At 48.6% G+C, this 21807-nt stretch overlaps 1 long non-coding RNA gene across 1 annotated transcript; it reads left to right on the forward strand.

The window, feature by feature from the left end:
• Positions 1-1143: 1143 nt before the first annotated feature.
• On the forward strand, positions 1144-2118 carry LOC120642965. The gene is made up of 2 exons (XR_005662813.1): positions 1144-1543; positions 1629-2118. It is a non-coding gene; the product is annotated as an uncharacterized LOC120642965 (long non-coding RNA).
• Positions 2119-21807: the final 19689 nt, after the last annotated feature.

The following is a 21807-nucleotide window of genomic DNA, read 5'->3' on the forward strand; positions in this document are numbered from 1 at the left end:
GGGACGCTCGGAAGCGTAATACCCTACGTCCTGTGTTTTGTGTATTGGATGAGCTAGACGATGATGAGTTGAAGCGTTTTCTATGAATCCCCTCACGGCCCCTTTATAGTCCAGGTGCCGTGGGTTACAAATAAGGGAGGATATCTACTCGGGTTGTTACATGGAATCAGGTCGGTTGAGATCCCTAGATATTCGGAATCCGTATCCGCGCATTGATCCTGATCCTCGGAGGAACCTTCCGACATCCAGCCGAGTGCCTGTCCGCCAGGTAGTCGTGCAGAGTAGTCTGGCAGAGTAGGTACCCAGTCAAGGGGGTAACTACTCAGCTGGGAGGTACCCTGGTCTACCTCCGTCATTGACCCATCCCTAGAAATGGATTTTTAGGGAGGGGTGACGCCATTACTCGCCCTAAAAATGATGCCATTTTTACCAAATATTTGTAGTCACCCACCCCTAAAAATGGGGCGCTTTTTTCAGGGGCGGATGATGGCGTCACCCGCCCCTAATACTGGTACAAAACGGGCCTTTAGTCCCGAGCCACAACTCCAATTAATCCCGATTTTCGAACCGGGATCGGGAGTCTGGGACTAAAGGTCCCAGGCCTTTAGTCCCGGGTCCAATAACCGGGACTAAAGGGCATGTGCAAAGCAAAAATATTCTACGCGACTCAAGATTTGAACACGAGATGTCTCACCTCACGCGTAGCTTCCTTACCACCCCACCTACACAGCACACATAACTTTGAATAAGGTATCTTCCTTTTAAACTAACCAGTGAAGGACCATTTAGTCCCGGTTGGAGCCACCAACTGGGACTAAAGGCACTTTTGGTCCAGATTGGAACCACCAATCAGGACTAAATGGTCATCCTTTAGTCCCAGTTGGTGTTACCACTCAGACTAAATGTCCAGGACATTTGGTCCCAGTTGGAGTCACCATCTGGGACTGAAGGGTGACTTTTAGTCCCGGTTGGTGGCTTCAACAGGGACTAAAGCTTCCCGCCGCCCCCTAGCCATTGGACCTGCCCGAAACTAAAGCCTTCATTGGTCCCAAGTCTAATGGTGGCCGGGACTAATATGGAGGACAAAGACCCTTTAAAAAATTGAAAAGCAGTGGCGCAGGCGCACACTTCCTTGTATTTGGAACGACAGCAGCAGCAGCACATGCATTCTCTCTTCCTTATCTCTTCAGTCTTCTCCCCCATCTCTTCCTCTCCCACATGCCGCGGTGCACGGAGCTACCGGCGCATGCGGAACGAGGCAAGCGCGTGGGTGGGCGGATCCGGTGGTTGGAGGTGGTAGTGAGCTCGCAGGCGGGCGGATCCGGTACATAAACCAGGTCGCGCTCGATGCGGAGTTGCACTGGCACCTTCTGCGGCAACCTGCTGGTCGGAGCCATGGCGCACTCCTAGAGGCTACTCGTGTAGGGCCTCACATCACTCATGTTTTTCTGTGCCCATGCCGATGAGTACGACCTGCTGCCACCCAGCCCGCTGGGTGCTGGTGCTTATGGCGCACAACAAGCCTGCGTCCCATCCTCAGTAGGTGCGGGCTATTCGATTTAAATTTTGATTTCCTAGTGTGCGCTGCAAAGTTTGAAAGAATTTCTCCCCATCCTTGTCCCTACTAGGTACACATCTCTGTCATCGGGGCGAAGAACATGCGCATCTCGAGGCTCACCGATGACCAGAGCGCACCGTCCGTGCTCGAAGACGGCAGATCCACGAGATCAAGACGCTGCCCGTGGTGGAGTTCACGCCGTTCGCCGCATACAACGCACGGTGGGCCGGTGGCGGATGCCACTCGAGGAGAGCGGCTCGCAGGGAGCAACGGCAGCTCTGCGCAGGGGAGCAGTGGTGGCTGCTAGCTGGCAGTGATTTTTTTTTGTTTTTTTTATTTGTAGGGGCGGGTTGCGGTGTGATTCATCCCTGAAAACCAATTTGTAGGGACGGGTCATCCCGTCACCTGTCCTTGGAAATCTATTTTCAAGAGCGGGTGAGGGGGTCCCTGTTGACGATCAAAATTGGCACGGCTGTGCAGACCGGTCTGACCGGTATGCAGAGACTGGTCAGACCAGTAAAGGTGACTGTTGACGGCTATAAAGTACCGAATTTAGGCCATCAAGTACTGCATAAATACATAAAATGTGAGCATCAACCTAGTGGCAGGGGTTTATTACTGACCATTTCTACGAGTGTTGGTAAATATTTGTATGCAGGTGAATTAACAGAGAAAACACACTTCATGAGCAGGGAAACACACTCCACAGATCAAGGTAAAATGCGCAACTATGTACAAGGATCAAATGGCCCACTAGATAGCCTCATATGAGAAGGAATGCAGCCCACAAGCAAGGTGACATGTCATCAATCCGTGGCAACACCCTCTCAACAAATCAAACGCGTTCACGAGGATCCACGGGCCCACTAGAGCATCCAAACCGCCTTAAGAGGGGCCCACACCCCTGGGTATGACATGGGGGCCCACCTAGTAGCCTCCAGACCAAGTTTGAGGTGGTTTAGCCACCTTTTCCGGTCGGCCGACCAACCAGGTCGCCCGATCTAAGGTCGGTTCACCTCGGCCTCATCTTCCACGTGAAGATCCCTCATTTGATGCCAAAGGCGGCGCAAGGAGGCACCGGCTCAATCCTGCAGCCGAGGAGGCCATGGCACCCCTCTATAAATAGTAGAGGGGGGGCTCCAAATGAAGACATCCATCCAAGTGCTCTCTCAAGCCTTCTCTTGGTTTAGAAGTGTCTTAGAGTAGGGAGAGGGTAGAGGTATGTAGGAGGGGCGCCGGTCTTCGGCACTCTTCTCCATTTTGTACCTCTATGAGAGTGAGAGAGTAGTTCGGGAGAAATGCCGGGGTGTCGGCACTCTGCGCCAGCTTGTACCTCTACGGATGTTGCTACATTCTTCGGGTTTAGTAAGTATTCGTGGTTCCTATCTCTAGTATTTTACTTGGTATAGTAGATGATAGTAGTGCTTGTAGTTGAGTGAGATCAGTTCTCTTACTCGCTGGTTCATCGCTTTGTATTCATACAGAGTGCTGTAGTTTACTATGGGATATCATACGTAGTTAGACTACAGTAGTAATCAGCCCATACAGAGTGTCTAGGCTAAGGGTCATCCTTCGTTTGCCTTATATCCCATGGTTTAGTAGAGGTAGGCTGTAGGTGATGATAGCCCTATTGGTCCTTTGTAATCCTCCACGTTCGGATATAGCGTGGAGCTGTTGGCCGGAGTCGACTGGCAGACCAGTTGTAAGCCGGTGCCCGAAGCGAGTATTGTGCCCGAGAGATTGACCTTTCACTCAGCAGTTGCATTATCTTAGGAATCCTCTCTACCCTTCTACCTATCTTGGTGTGTCCTTGGACTGAGTAGAATAGGAGTTAGTTCACACATGTTCCCTGTGGATTCAATAACCCTTGGAATACTCTGAGGTGAAACCTACAATGCTATCCGTGCGCTTACAGATTTATTCGTGATGCTAAAATACCCAATAGTGACTTTGTCAAAATGCAAATTTGACTTCACCATTGTGTAGCTCTCGTTGAGATGATCAAAATGCATATATGGAACGTCCGATTTGGATTTCGGATGAGAGAGTTATGACTTCGGGAAGATTTGACCCAGACCCAGACCGGTCAGACCGGTTGGCTAGGGCGGTCAGACCTGTCTAGACAGCCCAGTCCAAGTTAGGAGTTGTATTTTGACACGAAATTAATTAGGGTTTCAACTCCTAATGGAATAAGACCATCCCTCCCTATAAATATAAAGGGTCACGGGCGATTGAGGGGATCCAACCCAATCGAATCTATCAAATCGTTCTACTTTTATCGTTTTTACCTTTCTTCCTCATTACCCTACTTTTCCAACCTCGACATGCTGTTCTTCCTTCGCCTCCATGGCGTTTGAAGATGCCCTAGCTGGCCTGCCGAGACTAGGGCAACCCTACATGTGCTTGCCCTGACGGAGTCTGTCGGTACCTCAGGACTGGGGTACCCCCTCTTGCTATGTCAAGACTCGTGTAGTTATCCGTAACTGCGCCCTAAGGAGCTGAGCAGCCGGATCTCTGGGGTCCGGCTCCATCTCACCGGACCAACAGCCCCGGACCCGCTTCCCGCTCGGGACAGGTCCGCTGTCACCACGTGTCCTGGAGAAGAAAGCGCTCAGGGCCAAAACGACCGGGGGCCCCGGACCCCCCACGGGGTCCCGGACCCCCATATACTATCCGGACCCCTCTCCGGGAGGGAACAGACACCCCGCCTGGGGGGTCCGAAGCCGCCACGTGTCCGTAGGCGCAGGTACGCGTGTGGCCACCAAGCTCCCTCAGAAAGACTTGCCCACCTACCGCATTCAATGCGGGAGGCGTTAAGTGCTCTGCCACAGCAGAGCCCGAGGAGACTTTTGCTAGGCTATGCTGTTAGTCGCGTGTTACCAAGGTGCACTGTACAGCCGCTAGCACCACTCACGCCACGCGTGTTAGCCTGCTACGCCAGTTAGACACGACAACTCGGCGACGGAGTATCATAACGCCTATGCGGTAGACCCAACAGTCTACGCCGCAACCTACATTGCCTCAACGGGCGCCTCGCCGATGGGAAAGGAGAAGACCTCCCTTGGTCAGGAAGTCTACAAGACGATGAAGCGTATCCGGCAAAAGATGCTCCATCACTGTAGCACAATTAGTATCTATTTAGTATAGTATACATCCTTGTTGGGCCCACCTATCGGGGTCCAACGCCTATGTACGCGCCCTCCTTGCTCTATAAAAGGGGAGCGCCCGTTAGAGAAGCTCTCAAGTCGAAAGAGAGACTTGGGGGAAGAGGATAGACTCATTCATTCCTAGTGCAATACACCACACAGTGATGTAGGGTATTACGCTCCGGCGGCCCGAACCACTCTAAATCCGTGTTTTCTTGTGTTCTTACCCCGAAGCTAGATCGGCCTAATAGCTTAGCACTTCCCCGAGTACTCCCCCATGGGGAATAGGTGGGTGTGTTCCGCCACCCGGCTCTGGGTACCCCCAAAAGCCCATGACATTTGGCGCTGTCCGTGGGGAAGATGCAGGCGTTGGCTAGATCTCCAAACTTCTAAGGCTGAGCTCATCCTCTGCAACGGCGGCGAGAAGATGAAGAGAGGCATGGCGGCACCTACGCCGCATGTCACTGCGCTGAGGCACCAGCGCCCTCGGTGCGGCGGCGCACGGCAGCGGCGCCTGCTGTGCGTCGCCACTGCGACACCTCAGGGCCGGCACGGCTCAAGGTTTTCTCTCAAGCAACCGCCAGGGTTCCCCGACGGCGGCGTGATATCGGCTCAAGGCTTTCTCTCAACACGAAGCCTGGAGCCAACCACTGTCGCCCGGGTGAAGTTGCCCGTCGACTCCTCCCTCCCCAGGACCGAGTCTCTCTCGGTCCTGCTGCAGACAGGACTCCGCCACCAGGCGCGGGGGCCCAACGCCAGCACCAAGGTCGAGACGGCGAATGACCGCCCTTCTACACGCTCCGTGCTCATCCAAACGAGCACCCAGCTCGTGATGAGCGGTCATCGGGCCGGCTTCCGACGGCAGACGGCGACAGTTGGCAACGGCAGGGCCACTCCCATTCAAAGCCAAAGAATTTGTTCCCATGCTATCTGAGCGTAGGACAATTCTTGTGCTGGGAGGAGCCCTGCAAGCTACAGAGGTGATGCTGGATGATGCTATACAAGCACATCTAGGGCGCCATCGCCCCAACGACTCAGAAGAGCCCCCAAGATAGCAGCTCCACTACGGCCAGCAACGTGCATGCCTTGCAGGCGACGGCTGTAGGATATCACTAGATAGGATTGGGTGTGTTTCTCCTTTGTAATGATTTGGCACCTACGTGTGATCCAGAGCGGTAAAGGTCCGTCCTTGTAAACCCGACCTCTAGCTTCATCACACAAATAGGCGACACCGGCAAGTGGTCCAGAGCGGTAGAGGTCCGCCCTCGTAATCCCGACCTCTGATGTTCACCGTGAATCAAGCAATGAAGGAGATTCGCTTTCTCAGTCCTATCTTTACATTAACCTGATAGCACTTTGTCTGTTCAGCTTGTATGTTTTCTCCCTTCAGTACAGAATCTTTTCTTTTGTTGCTAACAATCCAAATTAAGCTGCTAGCTTGTGGTCAGGTGAGGACAGCCCTTCTAGCTGGAAGGCAGTTCGGACCCCTAGGGACCTGCTCAGGAGAAGTGGTGCTCGTATCCTGGGGTAGAGAAGCTCCGCGTAGCTTAGGCTGGTAATGTACCTTAAGCCTACGTACTTCGCAGTCCTATTACGAGTTCCCTAGTATCCGAGGCTGCTGTTCCTAGAGGTCCCGGGCTCTTTTCTAGTATAAGGCCTGGTTTCCTGCGCCTTGCTGCAAGGTCCGGTGGCATAATTCATGGATCGTCAGCAACAATCCAAGTCCACTCCGGTGGCCCGCTCCGGCAGAGACCGCTCGCCACGGTCGCTCCAAGTCCACCCCGGTGGCCCGCTCCGGCGGCGACCGCTCGCCACGGTCGCTCCGAGTCCACTCCGGTGGCCTGCTCCGGCGGCGACCGCTCGCCACGGTCGCTCCAAGTCCACTCCGGTGGCCTGCTCCGGCGGAGACCGCTCGCCACGGTCGCTCCAAGTCCACCCCGGTGGCCCGCTCCGGCGGAGACTGCTCGCCACGGTCGCTCCAAGTCCACTCCGGTGGCCCGCTCCGGTGGAGACCGCTCCCCACGGTCGCTCCAAGTCCACCCCGGTGGCCCGCTCCGGTGGAGACCGCTCGCCACGGTCGCTCCAAGTCCACCCCGGTGGCCCGCTCCGGCGGAGACCGCTCGCCACGGTCGCTCCAAGTCCACCCCGGTGGCCCGCTCCGGCGGAGACCGCTCGCCACGGTCGCTCCAAGTCCACCCCGGTGGCCCGCTCCGGCAGAGACCGCTCGCCACGGCCGCTCCAAGTCCACTCTGGTGGCCCCCTCCGGCGGAGACCGCTCGCCACGGTCGCTCCAAGTCCACCCCAGTGGCCTGCTCCGGCGGAGACCGCTCGCCACGGTCGCTCCAAGTCCACCCCGGTGGCCCGCTCCGGCGGAGACCACTCGCCACGGTCACTCCAAGTCCACTTCGGTGGCCCGCTCCGGCGGAGACCGCTCGCCACGGTCGTCCAAGTCCACTCCGGTGGCCCGCTCCGGCGGAGACCGCTCGCCACGGTCGCTCCAAGTCCACTCCGGTGGCCCGCTCCGGCGGAGATCGCTCGCCACAGTCGCCTAAAGCCGGGTCCGGGGAAGTAGTGCTTGCTCCTTGGGCAGTTCGAGGTCCGCTTAGCTCGGTTCCGTACCCTAAGCCTGCACCTTCGCCGCCCAATGGAGAGCACTCTAGTACCTGAACCTTGCGACAAGTGCTACGGTATTGAAGGGGTCCGGAGCACCCGCTCTCGACATGGGCACGCCAACGCAATCAGCATTGCGTCATGATAATGGCCCCACCTGCGGGTTTGTACCTCTCCCGAGGTGGGCCCGGGGGCCACTGTCGGTACCTCAGAACTGGGGTACCCCCTCTTGCTATGTCAAGACTCGTGTAGTTATCCGTAACTGTGCCCTAAGGAGCTGAGCAGCCAGATCTCTGGGGTCCGGCTCCATCTCACCGGACCAACAACCCCGGACCCGCTTCCCGCTCGGGACAGGTCCGGTGTCACCACGTGTCCTGGTGAAGAAAGCACTCAGGGCCAAAATGGCCGGGGGCCCCGGACCCCCCACGGGGTCCCGGACCCCCATATACTATCCGGACCCCTCTCCGGGAGGGAACAGACACCCCGCCTGGGGGTCCGAAGCCGCCACGTGTCCATAGGCGCAGGTACGCGTGTGGCCACCAAGCTCCCTCAGAAAGACTTGCCCACCTACCGCATTCAATGCGGGAGACGTTAAGTGCACTCTGCCACAGCAGAGCCCGAGGAGACTTTTGCCAGGCTGTGCTGTTAGTCGCGTGTTACCAAGGTGCACAGTACAGCCGCTGGCACCACTCACGCCACACGCGTTAGCCTGCTATGCCAGTTAGACACGACAACTCGGCGATGGAGTATCATAACGCCTATGCGGTAGACCCAACAATCTACGCCGCAACCTATACTGCCTCAACGGGCGCCTCACCGATGGGACAGGAGAAGACCTCCCTCGGTCAGGAAGTCTACAAGACGATGAAGTGTATCTAGCAAAAGATGCTCCATCACTGTATTACCATTAGTGTCTATTTATTATAGTATACATCCTTGTTGGGCCCACCTGTCGGGGTCCAACGCCTATGTACACGCCCTCCTTGCTCTATAAAAGGGGAGCGCTCGTTAGAGAAGCTCTCAAGTCGAAAGAGAGACTTGGGGGCAGAGGATAGACTCATTCATTCCTAGTGCTATACACAACACAGTGGATGTAGGGTATTACGCTCCGGCGTCCCGAACCACTCTAAATCCGTGTGTTTTTGTGTTCTTGCCCCGAAGCTAGATCGGCCTAATAGCTTAGCACTTCCCCGAGTACTCCCCCTTGGGGAATAGGCGGGTGCGTTCCGCCACCCGGCTGTGGGTACCCCCAAAAGCCCACGATAGGGTCCCTCCCGGGTGAGCGTTCGTCGAATCGTTGCCGTTCTGCACGGCGACCGGTCTGACCAGTTCCTCTGACCGGTCTAACCGCTCCACGCAGGAGGCGCTGCAAGGACCCCCTCCTCATGCCGAGCGATCTAGCGCGTTCATGTGTTGACCAGAAAAGGCGTCAACACAAATTGACGACTCCGCTGGGGAAGAAAAATTTGGTTATCATGGCCGATTTGTCAAACCCTAGCAATATGGCGGCACGTGATAAGCTACTTGAGGAGTATAAGCGAGAATACGATAGAGCAGTCAAAAGGTTATTCTTGTCCCGCTGTCATACAACAGAACAAGGAGTCAAGGTGATACAGGAGTGGCAAATACCATCCACCATTGACATATTGATGGAAATGCGATCCTCAGGTACTTTATCTAATATTGTATCTGGTATTATTAAAGATTTGATTGATCAAGAAAATAGTTCAATTCAAGCTCTTGTTGTTCAAAAGTCGATTATTGAAAAGACGACTAATAATCCTTGCAAAGATTTGCCTATTTGTGATGTTGTTAGTCAAGATACAGTTCGGCCGTCTCAACTCGAAATTGTCGAACCAAATTCCCCTTGTAAGTACACAGAAACTAATTCTAGTACTTCTACGCTCGGGGGGCAACAAAATAAAGGCAAAGGCGCCGGTTGTATTGCGACCGGTCTGACCGGTTCTCCAACCGGTCTGACCGGTTCTCCAACCGGTCCAACCGCTTCTTCCAGGGTTTTGTAAAATAGATCAAAACCTAGAATGGTTAAGCCCAGGAAACCGAGATTGGTGTTTGGAAAACTATTGAATCCAAAAGCTGTCATAAGCATTAAAAGGAAAAGCCGAAGTCAATTAAGAAGCTTCCAGCTAAATCCTCAAAACAAAAGGATATGAAACATGCTAGTCGAGTTAAAAATTCCAAGCAACCAAAATCTGTTCCGAAGCAGAAATTCCATGATCAGAATCGGCAATGGAATAATTTTCCTACATCGATGCCATTTTCATCATATGGATCCTCTATGAATATGCCATGGGGTACTTATTTCAGTTTTCCTTATTCTTGGGCACCATGATTTCATAATTCATATATGTTATCTCTTCCTACATATTTGTACCCAAATTATATTACTTATAGGGAGCCAGTAATTAGTGAGCCATCACCTACAAAACGTGGCCGTTTTGATCCTAAAAATCGGTCTGTGCAGAAAAGGAAACACAAGGTGATCAAGCAAGTCTATCGTGTCAAAAAAGATGGACGATTGAATAAAAGTTCAGATTTGACACAAGATAAAGAAAAGCTGACCTTTGAAGAAACATCGGCTAGTTCTATTGATAAAATTGTCCCTGATATTGAACATGTTTCAAATGATATGGCCGAAGAACAATCAAGTTCGGCTTGGGGGCAAGACAAGAAAGGAAAGACCAGCGACAAGCCAACCAGTCTGACCGGTACTCAGACCCGTCTGACTGGTGCGTCCAGTGAATCTGAGAGTTCCTCCAAAAGCAAGATGAGGCCGAGTTTTAAGGAACTCTTGGCCAAATATGAGAAGCAAGGAGCTACTCAGAAGAAGAAGAAATAGATGGGACGGCCAAGCAAAGCTAAGGATGAGAAAACATCATCAAGATCTTGCGAGCAATTGGATCCTCATTCATCTCAAGGTAACTGTGCTGCTATGTCATACTCAGGACCAGTTGTTCCATGGTTTTGGCCATATCCTTCTTATTGTACACCTTTGGATTATAGTAGGATGTATATACAGTCATATTATAGTCAATATCCTTCTATGTATCCAAGTTGTATCTCCCATAGACTGATTAGCAATAATCTGGTTGAAAAGGATCTTAATTGCAGCAAGGAGGGTGAGAAGGACGTGAATGAAAATTCAAAGTACTTACAGCCGAGGTTGTGTCCCTCAGGCTTATCTCACACCCAAAAAAGGATGCTGCGACGTTTGCGCAAGCAAGAATCAATGGAGCAACAAGTGGAGGTCGAGCCAACAAAACCAGTAACCATGAAGAAAGTTTGGAGACCGAAGCAAATTGTTTCATCATCAACTTGAAGTAAAAGCAAGACATGGCCGGTGATTTTTTATTGCCCTTAGTACAAAAAATGGCTGATGTATTATTGATCATCACCCTTAGACAATTTTGGTCTAGAGGAGGGTTCTTTGGCATGCAAGCTTTGCCAAAGAACATGGGGCATATCTTGACGACCAAAATTGGCACGTTTGTGCAGACCGGTCTGACCGGTATGCATAGACCAGTCAGACCGGTCAAGGTGACTTTGTCAAAATGCAAATTTGACTTCACCATTGCGTAGCTCTCATCAAGATGATCAAAATGCATATATGTAACGTCCGATTTGGACTTCGGATGAGAGAGTTATGACTTCGGAAAGATTTGACCCAGACCTGGACCGGTCAGACCAGTCCAGACAGCCCAGTCCGATTTAGGAGTTGTATTTTGACATAAAATTAATTAGAGTTTCAACTCCTAATGGGATAAGACCATCCCTCCCTATAAATATAAAGGGTCACGGCCGATTGAGGGGATCCAACCCAATCGAATCTATCAAATCAATCTACTTTTATCATTTTTACTTTTCTTCCTCGTTACCCTACTTTTCCAACCTCGACATGCTGTTCTTCCTTCGCCTCCATGGCGTTTGAAGACGTCCTAGCTGGCCTGCCAAGCCTAGGGCAACCTAACGTGCGCTTGCCCTGACGGGGTCCCTCCCGGATGAGCGTTCGTCGGATCGTCGCCGTTCTGCACGGCGACCGGTTTGACCGGTTCCTCCGACCGGTCTGACCACTCCACACAGGAGGTGTTGCAAGGAGCCCCTCCTCGCGCCGCGCGATCTAGCGCGTTCGTGTATTGACTAGAAAAGACATCAACAGCCCCGCCCCTAAAAATGGGTTTTCAGGGGCGACCCTACAAACTGCATTTTCAGCAGCAAAAAGTAGGGGCAGGTACCGCACCCGCCCCTACAAATGAGTTTTTACCTGCCCATATAAACCTTTTTCGTAGTAGTGACATTCATGTCTTTTCGATTATGTTCTTTCGATTATGTTCTAGCAACCTCCGGCCTGTGTACAGATGGGACCCACCACCATTGACTGGCTCCTCCTTTGGGAACGAGATCCTCTGCCTGCTGAGGTGCTCGCAGCCACAGACACCAGCCCCATGTGTAAGTGACAGTGTCCCTATGCAGTTACTGCAGAGGATCCGGTTCCCCTTCTTTGCTCTGTCCTCAATCACCGTGTTCGGCAGGCTGGAGCTGGAGACTGGAGCTGGAGTGGTGTGAGAGAGAAATACTGTAGGGCTGGAGGGCTAGAGACCAGCCGAACACGGTGAATATCGACGGGACTGCCCTGACGTTGCTCCCGGTCGCTAACGCATGGGCCCAGGCCCACACGTCAACAACCCAACGTTATGGGAGGTAACATCAGAAGATCCGCTTCCCTAATCCATCGGAATGCAATTCTAGATTTGGACTAAGTCAAACTCTCCTAGGTTTAACTAAGCTTATAGAAAATATTATTAACTTTTATAGTACCAATTGTATATGATATGAAAATATATTCCATGATAAACCTAATTCTGATTATTTGGTATCATAAATATTATTAATTATTATATATATTTGGTTAAAGTTGAGATATATTGACTTCTCGGAATGCGAGAATTATATTCCTTTTAGGACGGAGGGATTAATTATTTATAGATTCGTTATAAGTCAAATTATCTTATATATCCATGTGAGACCTATAGCACCAGATTAGTGTAATCAAACCAATGATGAAATATATTTCCATGTATGGCGTATCCATTTAATTTGGTGTTGTAGATATGAATATTTTCCTATAAACTTAATCAAATCTAAAAGAGCCCACCGCTGAGAGATGTCACCGTTCTGTAAGCAATAAAGTACCTGTTGACGCCAAAATTTTGCAAGGGTAATTTTGGAAAGAAAATAGGAGCCGACCAGGAGTCCTGGGGAAGGCCGATGGCCTGTTCGGTCCAAGCTGATAGAAGACTTGATCAAAGTTGATGCAAGAATGGTCAATGCACGGTCAAGGGCTCAGTCAAGGACGGTTCAAATGCAAGGTGAATCGGATTGGAAGACGACATCAGCGGAAGTTTTGTTGGAGTCCGATTCCTTTTGGAAGGCTTTTATGAATATAGTAGATTTAGTTGTTTTCTTTTGGAATAAGTTTGTTACGTCGTGATAAATTAGGAGTTTTAGTATTCATGTTATAAATAGTAGACCTCAGGGTTTATAGAAGATAATTCAATGAATCAATACATTTTTTCTCGGCTTCACGCTGAAACCCTAGGAGTAGGAGTAGAGTAGTTTTCGGCAACTTCTTTCGTAAATAGGGCTGCTTCGCTTTGATCTCCGGTTTGCTTGTAAGCATCATCTTATCATATTGTCTAAACTTTAATTACAGGAGTATCGCTGTAATTTCATTTAGTTAGTCTACCATGTTATCCAATCTCTTTTAACTCGAACAAAGTTGCCATTGCTTCAATCTCTTGTTTGTTTAACTGAATTCACAAGTTATTGATCTCTGTTATTTGCTCGTAAGGCTGCATGTTCCGACCTCTTATGTGTATTTAATAGATTTCACAATTTATCTCACGATAATCACAGATCTGTTGGCTTGACTTGCTCTCTGGAAAATGCCTAGGCCAATGCACGGACGCTTCTTTTTGACATGTCGGTTCAACTGGTGCAACTAAAATTTCATGTCTTTTCACTTTGCTTCACCAGCATTGCCTAGTCCATTGCACCGACGCTCTATATTTTCATTGTTTCGGTTCAACTGATGCCCTCTTTCATGCTGAACTCATCCAATTCGACATTTGTTTGAGTTGTTTCTTCACTTCTTATTTTGCTAGGGCTTTGTACTTCATCCTTGGGACCTAATATCATTCACTTGACAAACTTGTTAGTCCCATGATCATGTTGTCACACAATCACCAAAAAATCACGAAACTATAGCTTAATGAGACCATGTTCCTTAAATCTCTCCATTTTTGGTGAATTAGGAATCTATAGGAACTATATATTATAAGGAAAAAAAGGATAAAAAACATCTATAGGAACCATGACTTCAAGAGTTTCTATTACTGAGTAAAGAATCACGAGTACACGCATCTTTCATACTATCATACACTTCAAGAGTTGTCTATTACAGAGTAAAACTCGGTATCTTCATATTATGCTACATAATGTATGCATTGTCTTTTTACATATCGGGCTTTGGCAGCTCTCGATGCTCATCTGGTTCCCATGCTCGGGGGCTGGGCATGACAAAGCACTTGGCGTGCTTTCAACGGCTCGTCTAGTTCCCATGCTCGGGGGCTGGGCATAACAAGATACTCGACGCGACTTCGGCAGCTCGTCTAGCCCCCATGCTTGGGGCTGGGCACAGGAAACAAGTTGGCATATCTCGTGCGATTCGTTGGGTTCCCATGCTCGTAGGCTCGGCACGCGAAGAGGCTTTCACTAGATGAGACCTATTTCGGAATAGTAAATTCGGATGATTTCCTGGCAAGTTATTTGTATAGTCATTTTTTCAGGGATTTCACCCCAAAAAAAGTGGCATTCGAATTTCTGACCAAATTATCCAGTTAAAACACTCATTAGTCTGAGTATGCGACGTTATTTTGGATCCTTTTTTCCAAATTTTGGAATTTGGATTCAAGGCTCGGGGGGCTCCCGGGTATGTGTCATCAGAGATTTGTTTTTCAAATATTTGAAAAACAAAGGATGAAATTCAAGATTCAAAATGGACCCTCAGCCTGAATTCTTCGATTCAACCTATGGCTCGGGGGCTACTCCATATGGAGGGCAATTGTTCATCACACCCAATATATGAAGATCATATCTGAAGATTTCAAGACTACTCGAGTAAGAGCACCGCGCAGCCTCGGTGCAGCCAAATAAGTACTTGGAAAGCAAGAGATAGGCGAAGTTTAGAGAACTCGGCGACAGTTTCAGAAGTACTCGGAAGACTGCACTACTCGGCTACGAAGAGCTCTGGGGCTTGTCAGATCCGGGGCCACGAGATACCTGACATGGAGCGGATTAGTACCAGATATGGGATGGGGCATGTCTCATACCCCACATGTCATGTAACTAGTCGTACAGACTTAGAACTAGTTGGTATAGAGGGAAACCACCCGAGGAGTACTCGGGAAGGACTTTTAGGTTCATACCGATCTATGGTTTCATGTAACCCTATCCCCCTGGCTATATAAGGGCGGATAGGGACCCATCCAAGGGAGAACCTAGCATAGACGCATCTCATACAACCCTCAGGCGATACAAACCACCCAACAGGACATTTGTCAGACCCAGGGCCACGGGGTACCCGACGTGGCACGGTTTAGTACCAGATATGGTATGGGGCATGTCTCATACCCATTCATCATGTAACTAGTCGGATAGACCCAGAACTAGCCGGTATAGAAGGAAGCCACCCGAGTAGTACTCGATACAGACTCTTAGGCTCGTACCGATCTAGGGTTTCATGTAACCTTGCTCCCCCAGCATATATAAGGGCGGGCAAGGACCCCTCCATAGCATACGCACCATAGGCTCATTGTGTATGCACCCATCTACACCCAAGACAATACAAACCACCCAACAGGATGTAGGGTATTATGCAACTCGCGGCCCAAACCTGTCTAAACCCTTGTGTTGCTTGCACCATCATGTTTTTGATCTCGGTATCTTCCCACGATCGTCCCTCTACCTAAGGGTATCCCTAGATAGACGTGACGGTAAAACACTGACAGCTAGCGCCCACCGTTTGGCCGATCTCCGACGATCTTTCGACGAACTCGATGGCTTCCTTCAACTCCGGTAATGTCACGGAGAAGGGCACAATCCTCTCCTTTGGATCTTGGATCTACGTCTCGGACGGATCGGGTGGTTTTACTAGCCACCTCGTCAATCCAGAGAACGTAGAATCTAGCCTCGTTGACAAGGCTCTCACCCCAAACAACTCGGCAACTCAGTTGCCAACATAGAAAACACTCCTAAGGACTACCAGGAGGAAGAAAATTTTGATTTAATCAAAAGATACTGGACCGATCCTGAGGTAACGTCTCACCCTCGAGTACACAATTCAGATCTACTCGACTGAATTGATTGCGTTACTAAGAAACTTACCAAGTGTATTAACCTTGCACAAACTACTCTGGACGAACATGGCATTCCATACGTCAAAAACTTTCCAGCAACAAGATTGCATTACCCTCAATCAGATGACATCTTTGCCTATCTAGATCGAGTGGATAATTCTTTGCTAGATTGCATCAAGCTAGCTGAGGATACTCTCAACACCAAGGAGTACAATACCCTTCAGGCAAGATTCAACTAGGATTTCGATGAGTTCATGAATGTGCTCGAGCACCCCGACTCACTCGATCCCAATCACATTGAGATCACCCCAGAATTCCTTAACCCAGTCAATGACCGGGACTTCATTGACTACCTGAATAATTTTGATCACCCGGGCACATTTGATGATCTTGACGACTGGTCAAGCGACATAGATCTATTCATGCAAGGGTTGTGCAACCCACACAAAATTGATCAACTTTGGCAACAATCAAAGGCCAAAAAATTATGGGACAATTTCCAACCTAGTCCCAGGGACCACCAGGCATCGTAGCGAAACACCCCGCAACCTGTCCAACAAGGGAACTCCATCCTAGAGAATGGTCAAGCCTCCTTTGACAACAATGAACTCTCCCAAGGATGGGACGACATGGCCCTCCGCGGCGAGATGGGACTCCCCCTTCCCCCCGAGCCAACATACCATCCACTGGGATTGCAGAATTCAGCCACCATCTTTTGGGAGGCCAGAAAATCTAGGACCCTAACCGATCTTCAAAAAGATCTAGATTTCCTAATCCTACTCAGAAAACAAGAGGCCATTGATTCTCGGGAGGCCCAAACTAACCCCAACTCGAGGCATGGATTCCAACTCCCTCACAACCCCACCCTAATTATAAAATCTACCCCCCAGGGGAGGATGGTGCATTGGAGCAATCCGCACAACCAAACCCTACCAAAGTCGGGCATCCAGGCCCTTGAAGAACTACCCTTCCACGAAGGCCCTCCCCTGCCATCTCCATGCAAAGAAGAAGAAGACACCAAAGACTTCTCGCGAGAAGTCCTAATGGTGCGCCTCAGGGAAATCGATGACGACGACTCGATGGAGTGAGTCAATCTGGACGACTACGACTCCGACGACTTTAGGGAATACCTCTCCGATGATGACATACAAAAAGCTACAACTACTACGGCGGAGGTAACTACCAACTTCAACCATGAGTCCTCTTATCCTCCTCCAAGCGTCACGGTCACCATCAAGATGGAGGAAGAGGACAATGACTTCGAGAAGGAGCAGCACAAAATCTGCAACCAGAAGCACGCCGAACGCCGTCAACGCGTACTCGATCGCATCCAGGAAGACACTGGAGAGTCCCACGACTACTCAAACAATGACCTGCACAACATCATCAACATCGGGCATGATGCCCACACCGTCATCATCTCCAAGAGGCAGGAACGCGAGGAAGCGGAGGCATACAGCCCCTCCTCCAACTACCGCATCCACGACGACTACTCGAGACCGGCTCGCAAGTAGCCAAACATCAGAGCCCATGACTCAGAAGCTGGTCCTACCAGAGCAGCTCCTCCACTCCACTAGAGTAAATGAGCGGACCTTGTTGGTATTTCTTAACGTTCACAGAATAATCCGCAAGCATACGGAGATACCGTTGTAGCACTTCACCCGTGAGTATTCAGGGTATCGTATTTCCACGGGGAACGGAGGTACTAACCTTCTAACTGGTTCGTCCAAGGACAAACAAGAGGTAGGTAGGCAAGGATAGAGAGGATTCCTATGGCTTAGAGTTCTAGTAAAGATAGGTTCTACCTCTACTTGCTTACTTCGGGCACTGGCTTACTCCTGGTCTGCCAAGAGTATCCAGCTATTAGCTCTACATCCAACCCTCACGTGGGGGGCTACAAGGGAAAGACAGGGCTGTCACCACCTGCTGCCTACCCCGACAGACCGTGGAGAAGATATGCAAACAACGGTAACCTCTAGCCTAGACACCACGTCTACGCTACCGATTACTACTCAAGCCCCGACTCTGTCCACGACTCGAGCCCTCAGACTAGAGCACCCGTCATGAGGACAGACGATGATCCCGCAAGCAAATAAAGAATAAAACTAACTTTACTAACAGACTAACTACCATAGAAGATCACAAATACTTACTTAAGAAAGAAGCATCCGTCAAGGTACAAGTTGGAGAAGAGCGCCGATAGGCCAGCGCCCCTCCGAACTACCCCTCACTCTCTCCCCATTTCTAAGCACTACGGCTTCGCCTTGGAGTGGAGCTCTTTGCTTCTCTTGTGGTGTGTTGAATGGGGGTTTCTCCTCCTCCTTATATAGCCCTCTAAGGGTGGGTCTTCGCATCAGCTTTCGGGGTGGTACCATCTAGCATCGGCGTAGGGGATGCGCAAGGGAACTATAGAAGAAACTTGGGCCTGATTGAGCCCAGTAAGGGGTCGGGTGACCCAGGGGTTCGGCCGACCCCATTCTGAGGCTGCCAGGCCCCATCTTCGGCCTGTGGACTCCCTGTGGGATCCCTGTGTTGGCTTGTGGGTGTTCCCCGAAAGTTAAGTGGGTTAAGCTTGTCATTTGGCCCTTGGATCCTTGTGTCTGCTTCTGGTTTTGTCGGAAGTGTGTTTTATCTTGGCTTGAGCTGATTTGCTTCTGGATGTGGGCCCTCTAATTCTCATGCTCGTGTAGCATGCTCTGAAATGTACTTTTGGCTTCATTTGAGCATGACTTCCCTCCGTATGCAGACACGATCTCCTGAAAACGATGATTTATCAAACCTTGTGGAAATGATTAGTATTAAACTCCTATCTCTAGTTTGGTGTTTGTTTTGGGCATTGTTCTTTGCCAGAATTAACGGTCAGATATGACACTTAAGGACCGTCAACAACACCCCCACACTTAGTCCTTTGCTTGTCCTCGAGTAAAGGTTGAAGGACTAAGGTGGATGCAACTCCTTTTTGTGAAACCTACATACAAGTTATTCCAAGCTTCTTCCAAATTCTGTGAACTTTTGAGTAGCTACCATGCTTTCTTGGGTAATTGAAGAATGGAACGATGCAGAATTCAGGTTCCTAGCTCTTCCTGCTTGGAAACTTGCTCCTCAAATTATTCTCTCGAATCACTCTTTTTGTTTTGGTCCTCACTAAGGCAAAGTTGTTGCCCTCTTTTCTCTTATCATCTAATCAGGCTTATGTGGAGCTCAGGGTAAGAGTAAAGAGGCATGTTTGCTTTGCTTATATTGTTAGGTCAAAAACAAGATTCATGCAGAAACGAGTCATACAATCTGATCAAGATGTGCAAGTGTGTGCAAATTTTTTTTTGGTGAAGGGTGGATGAACTCCTTTGCATGATCCCTCTCTCTTATTTATTTTCTATGGATGTGGACTATCTTTCTCTTTTCTTTTCTTTTCTATTCTTCTTTTTTTTTACATGCCTTCCAGGCATGTGGCATACCTTCTTTGGGTATGCATCTTTATCTTTTCTTTTATTTTTCTTCTTTTTTTTGACATGCCTTTTGAGCATGTGGCATACCTTCTTTGGATATGTATCTTTTATTTCTTTTTTTTGCATAGCCCACATCCTTTATGGTCACTTTAGAGAGAAAGAGTCATGGTATGTCATGGAGTTTTATTATGTGGGTGGATGATAATGTTTTCTATCTTCCAATGTAGAAGAATAGCATGAGTAGACGTGTATGTGATCCTGATTATGAGAGTATGACAAGTCTCTAAGAAGGGTCATAGAATTTGACAGAACTCAAAGAAAAGTCAAACTGCATATGAAGGTTTGAGCAGGAAAATCTAACTTTGGCTTTGGTAGGAATTTTCATAATTTTGAGGAGGCAAGCTATTGATGACTTTTTTTAATGAAAAGAAATCCCAAGTACTTTGCAAGGAAGAGCATGGTTCCATTCATCCAATCATATCGTATTAGTCAATTACTTAGAAAGCATGGGGTCCATATGAAGATATTTGTTCACAAGAACTAGAAAGAAAGCAAGGAATAAAGAGTATGCAAGTTTATTGATGGAAGCGCATGGAGTGCACAATTGGCTTGGCAAGATTCATTGAGTTTAGTTATAGTGATAAACATGCAAAATGCTTAAACTCAAGAATCAGGGAGTTAGAGGGTAGTGTTGCACAAACCATCGTTTGTAGAGGTAGAAGAGGGAACTGTCCCGGTCTTCAGCATGCTGGACCGTCGATGTTGTTCAACATGTTGGGAGAGAGATCTCGAACGAGTTTGCACTTGGTCATTTTGAGAGATCTCCCCCACACTTATTCTTGTACCTGCTTTTATTCAAAAGAAAAACAATGGTGGAAACAAACAAGGACTCTACCAGTTTTGAACACCGGGGAGTCTAAACTTGATTGAATCAAAAAGCGAGTAGTGTTTTATTTTATTATTATATTTTTTTGTTTTCTTATATATATATATTTTTTTTGAAGAGAGAGATTCACCTTTTTTGACACAAAGAGGTTTTCTTTGTATTCATTGTTCACCAAATTTTTAGCAAAACTCAAACAAGGCTGAGATAAAACTGCACGAACAAAACATAGGGGCATTTGGTAGAGTGCACAAAGTGCACTTATGAAATGTGACTTATGTCTCCTTTGCATGTTGTGCAGATTTTATTATTTGAAGCTCAAAACGGACCTTGCCTTATCTCCAGCATGAACTTGATGACTAACCCAACAAATTTGAAATGTTTCCTGCAGGCTTTAGTCCACAAAAGATATGCATCCAAAGTTTACAGTAGTATTACTCCAAAGTTCATTAACCAAAATTCAACACCATGCTAAATTTGATTAAAGAAGGCTGTTTAACCTAAGCACCATGCTTAATTTAAAAAGCCTATGGATGTACTGTACAAATACATCCAAACCAGAGCATATGAATGTAAACAAAGGAAGCAAGAATTTTGCATGATCAAGCTCTATGGAGATAAGTACGAGTAAGGGATTGGTGAATCTTACCTTTCCTTATCCGAGCATACTTACCGTCAGCAAATAGGATGGATGTCTGGGAATTGCTGCGGCGATGGCATGTTGAGTGGAGCAGCAAAGGCCTGGAAAGGAAGTGAAGCATTTTCTTGATTGTGCACCCGTGAGCTGCTTGAGTGTGTGGAGCCAGGACCGAGTGGAGTTTTCTGTGAAGGTTGCCGGCTCTCTCCCACTCTTTCCTTCTTCCTTTCTCTCTTTATTTTTCTCTCTCTTTATTTTATTTTTTTCTTTTCTCCTTTTTTTTATATCTCTCTCCCTTTTTTTGTCACCGCTCTTTTTTTTCAAGCAAGCCAAGGCTAACACCTTCTTGAAACAAGGATACTCTTTTGGATGGCTGGAACTTGTAGCGTGACGCAATGCGATTTCCCCCACACTTGGACTTTTGTGTGAAAGTCAAGTGTGTAATGTCGGGGTCTCCTTTTGAGTGTGTTCCCACTCCAAAGAGCATCAAAGTGTTCAGCTGATGCAGTCCTTATGTTCTCGGGCATCGTATGTCCCCTGTTCTTCTTAATCGTCACCTGAAATGGTTAGGACCAAGAATACCCGAAGGTTCATACTATGCTTAAAAACATATTCTTGCTTTTATTGTTTAGGAGAAAGATTTTTTTAAAGATTATCCGGGCTATCTCCCGGTAGTGCTTTGTTTATGGTCGCAAGCTTGACCATGGGGGTTCATCCTACAGCTATCAATGGTGACGTAGTTCCCAGCTTCACCACCATTTATTGATTTATCGTCGTTCAAGCTGCAAGGTTAGTGTACGAATACAACTACGAGCCCTGCAAAGATGTTATGATAAGCAAAACCAACTACAACCATCGTAAAGGGTGTCTATGATTGGAAACCCTACGAAGATCGTAAGACTCGTAGCAACTTGGTGCAAAGGACAAAAGATCTCGGAGATGTCAAGGACGAGCATGACTTTTGTGAAGAAACTTCATGCTCATGGAGTGAGTAGCTTGATCTCCGGATAGATAAACTCGGGAATGTTCATGGCCCCATAGTGAAAGAGGATATGTAACTCTGTGGGCCAAATGAACAATTTTGAGTTCGGG

This window comes from Panicum virgatum, chromosome 7K, assembly GCF_016808335.1.
Source record: "Panicum virgatum strain AP13 chromosome 7K, P.virgatum_v5, whole genome shotgun sequence".
Taxonomy (NCBI): Eukaryota; Viridiplantae; Streptophyta; class Magnoliopsida; order Poales; family Poaceae; genus Panicum; species Panicum virgatum.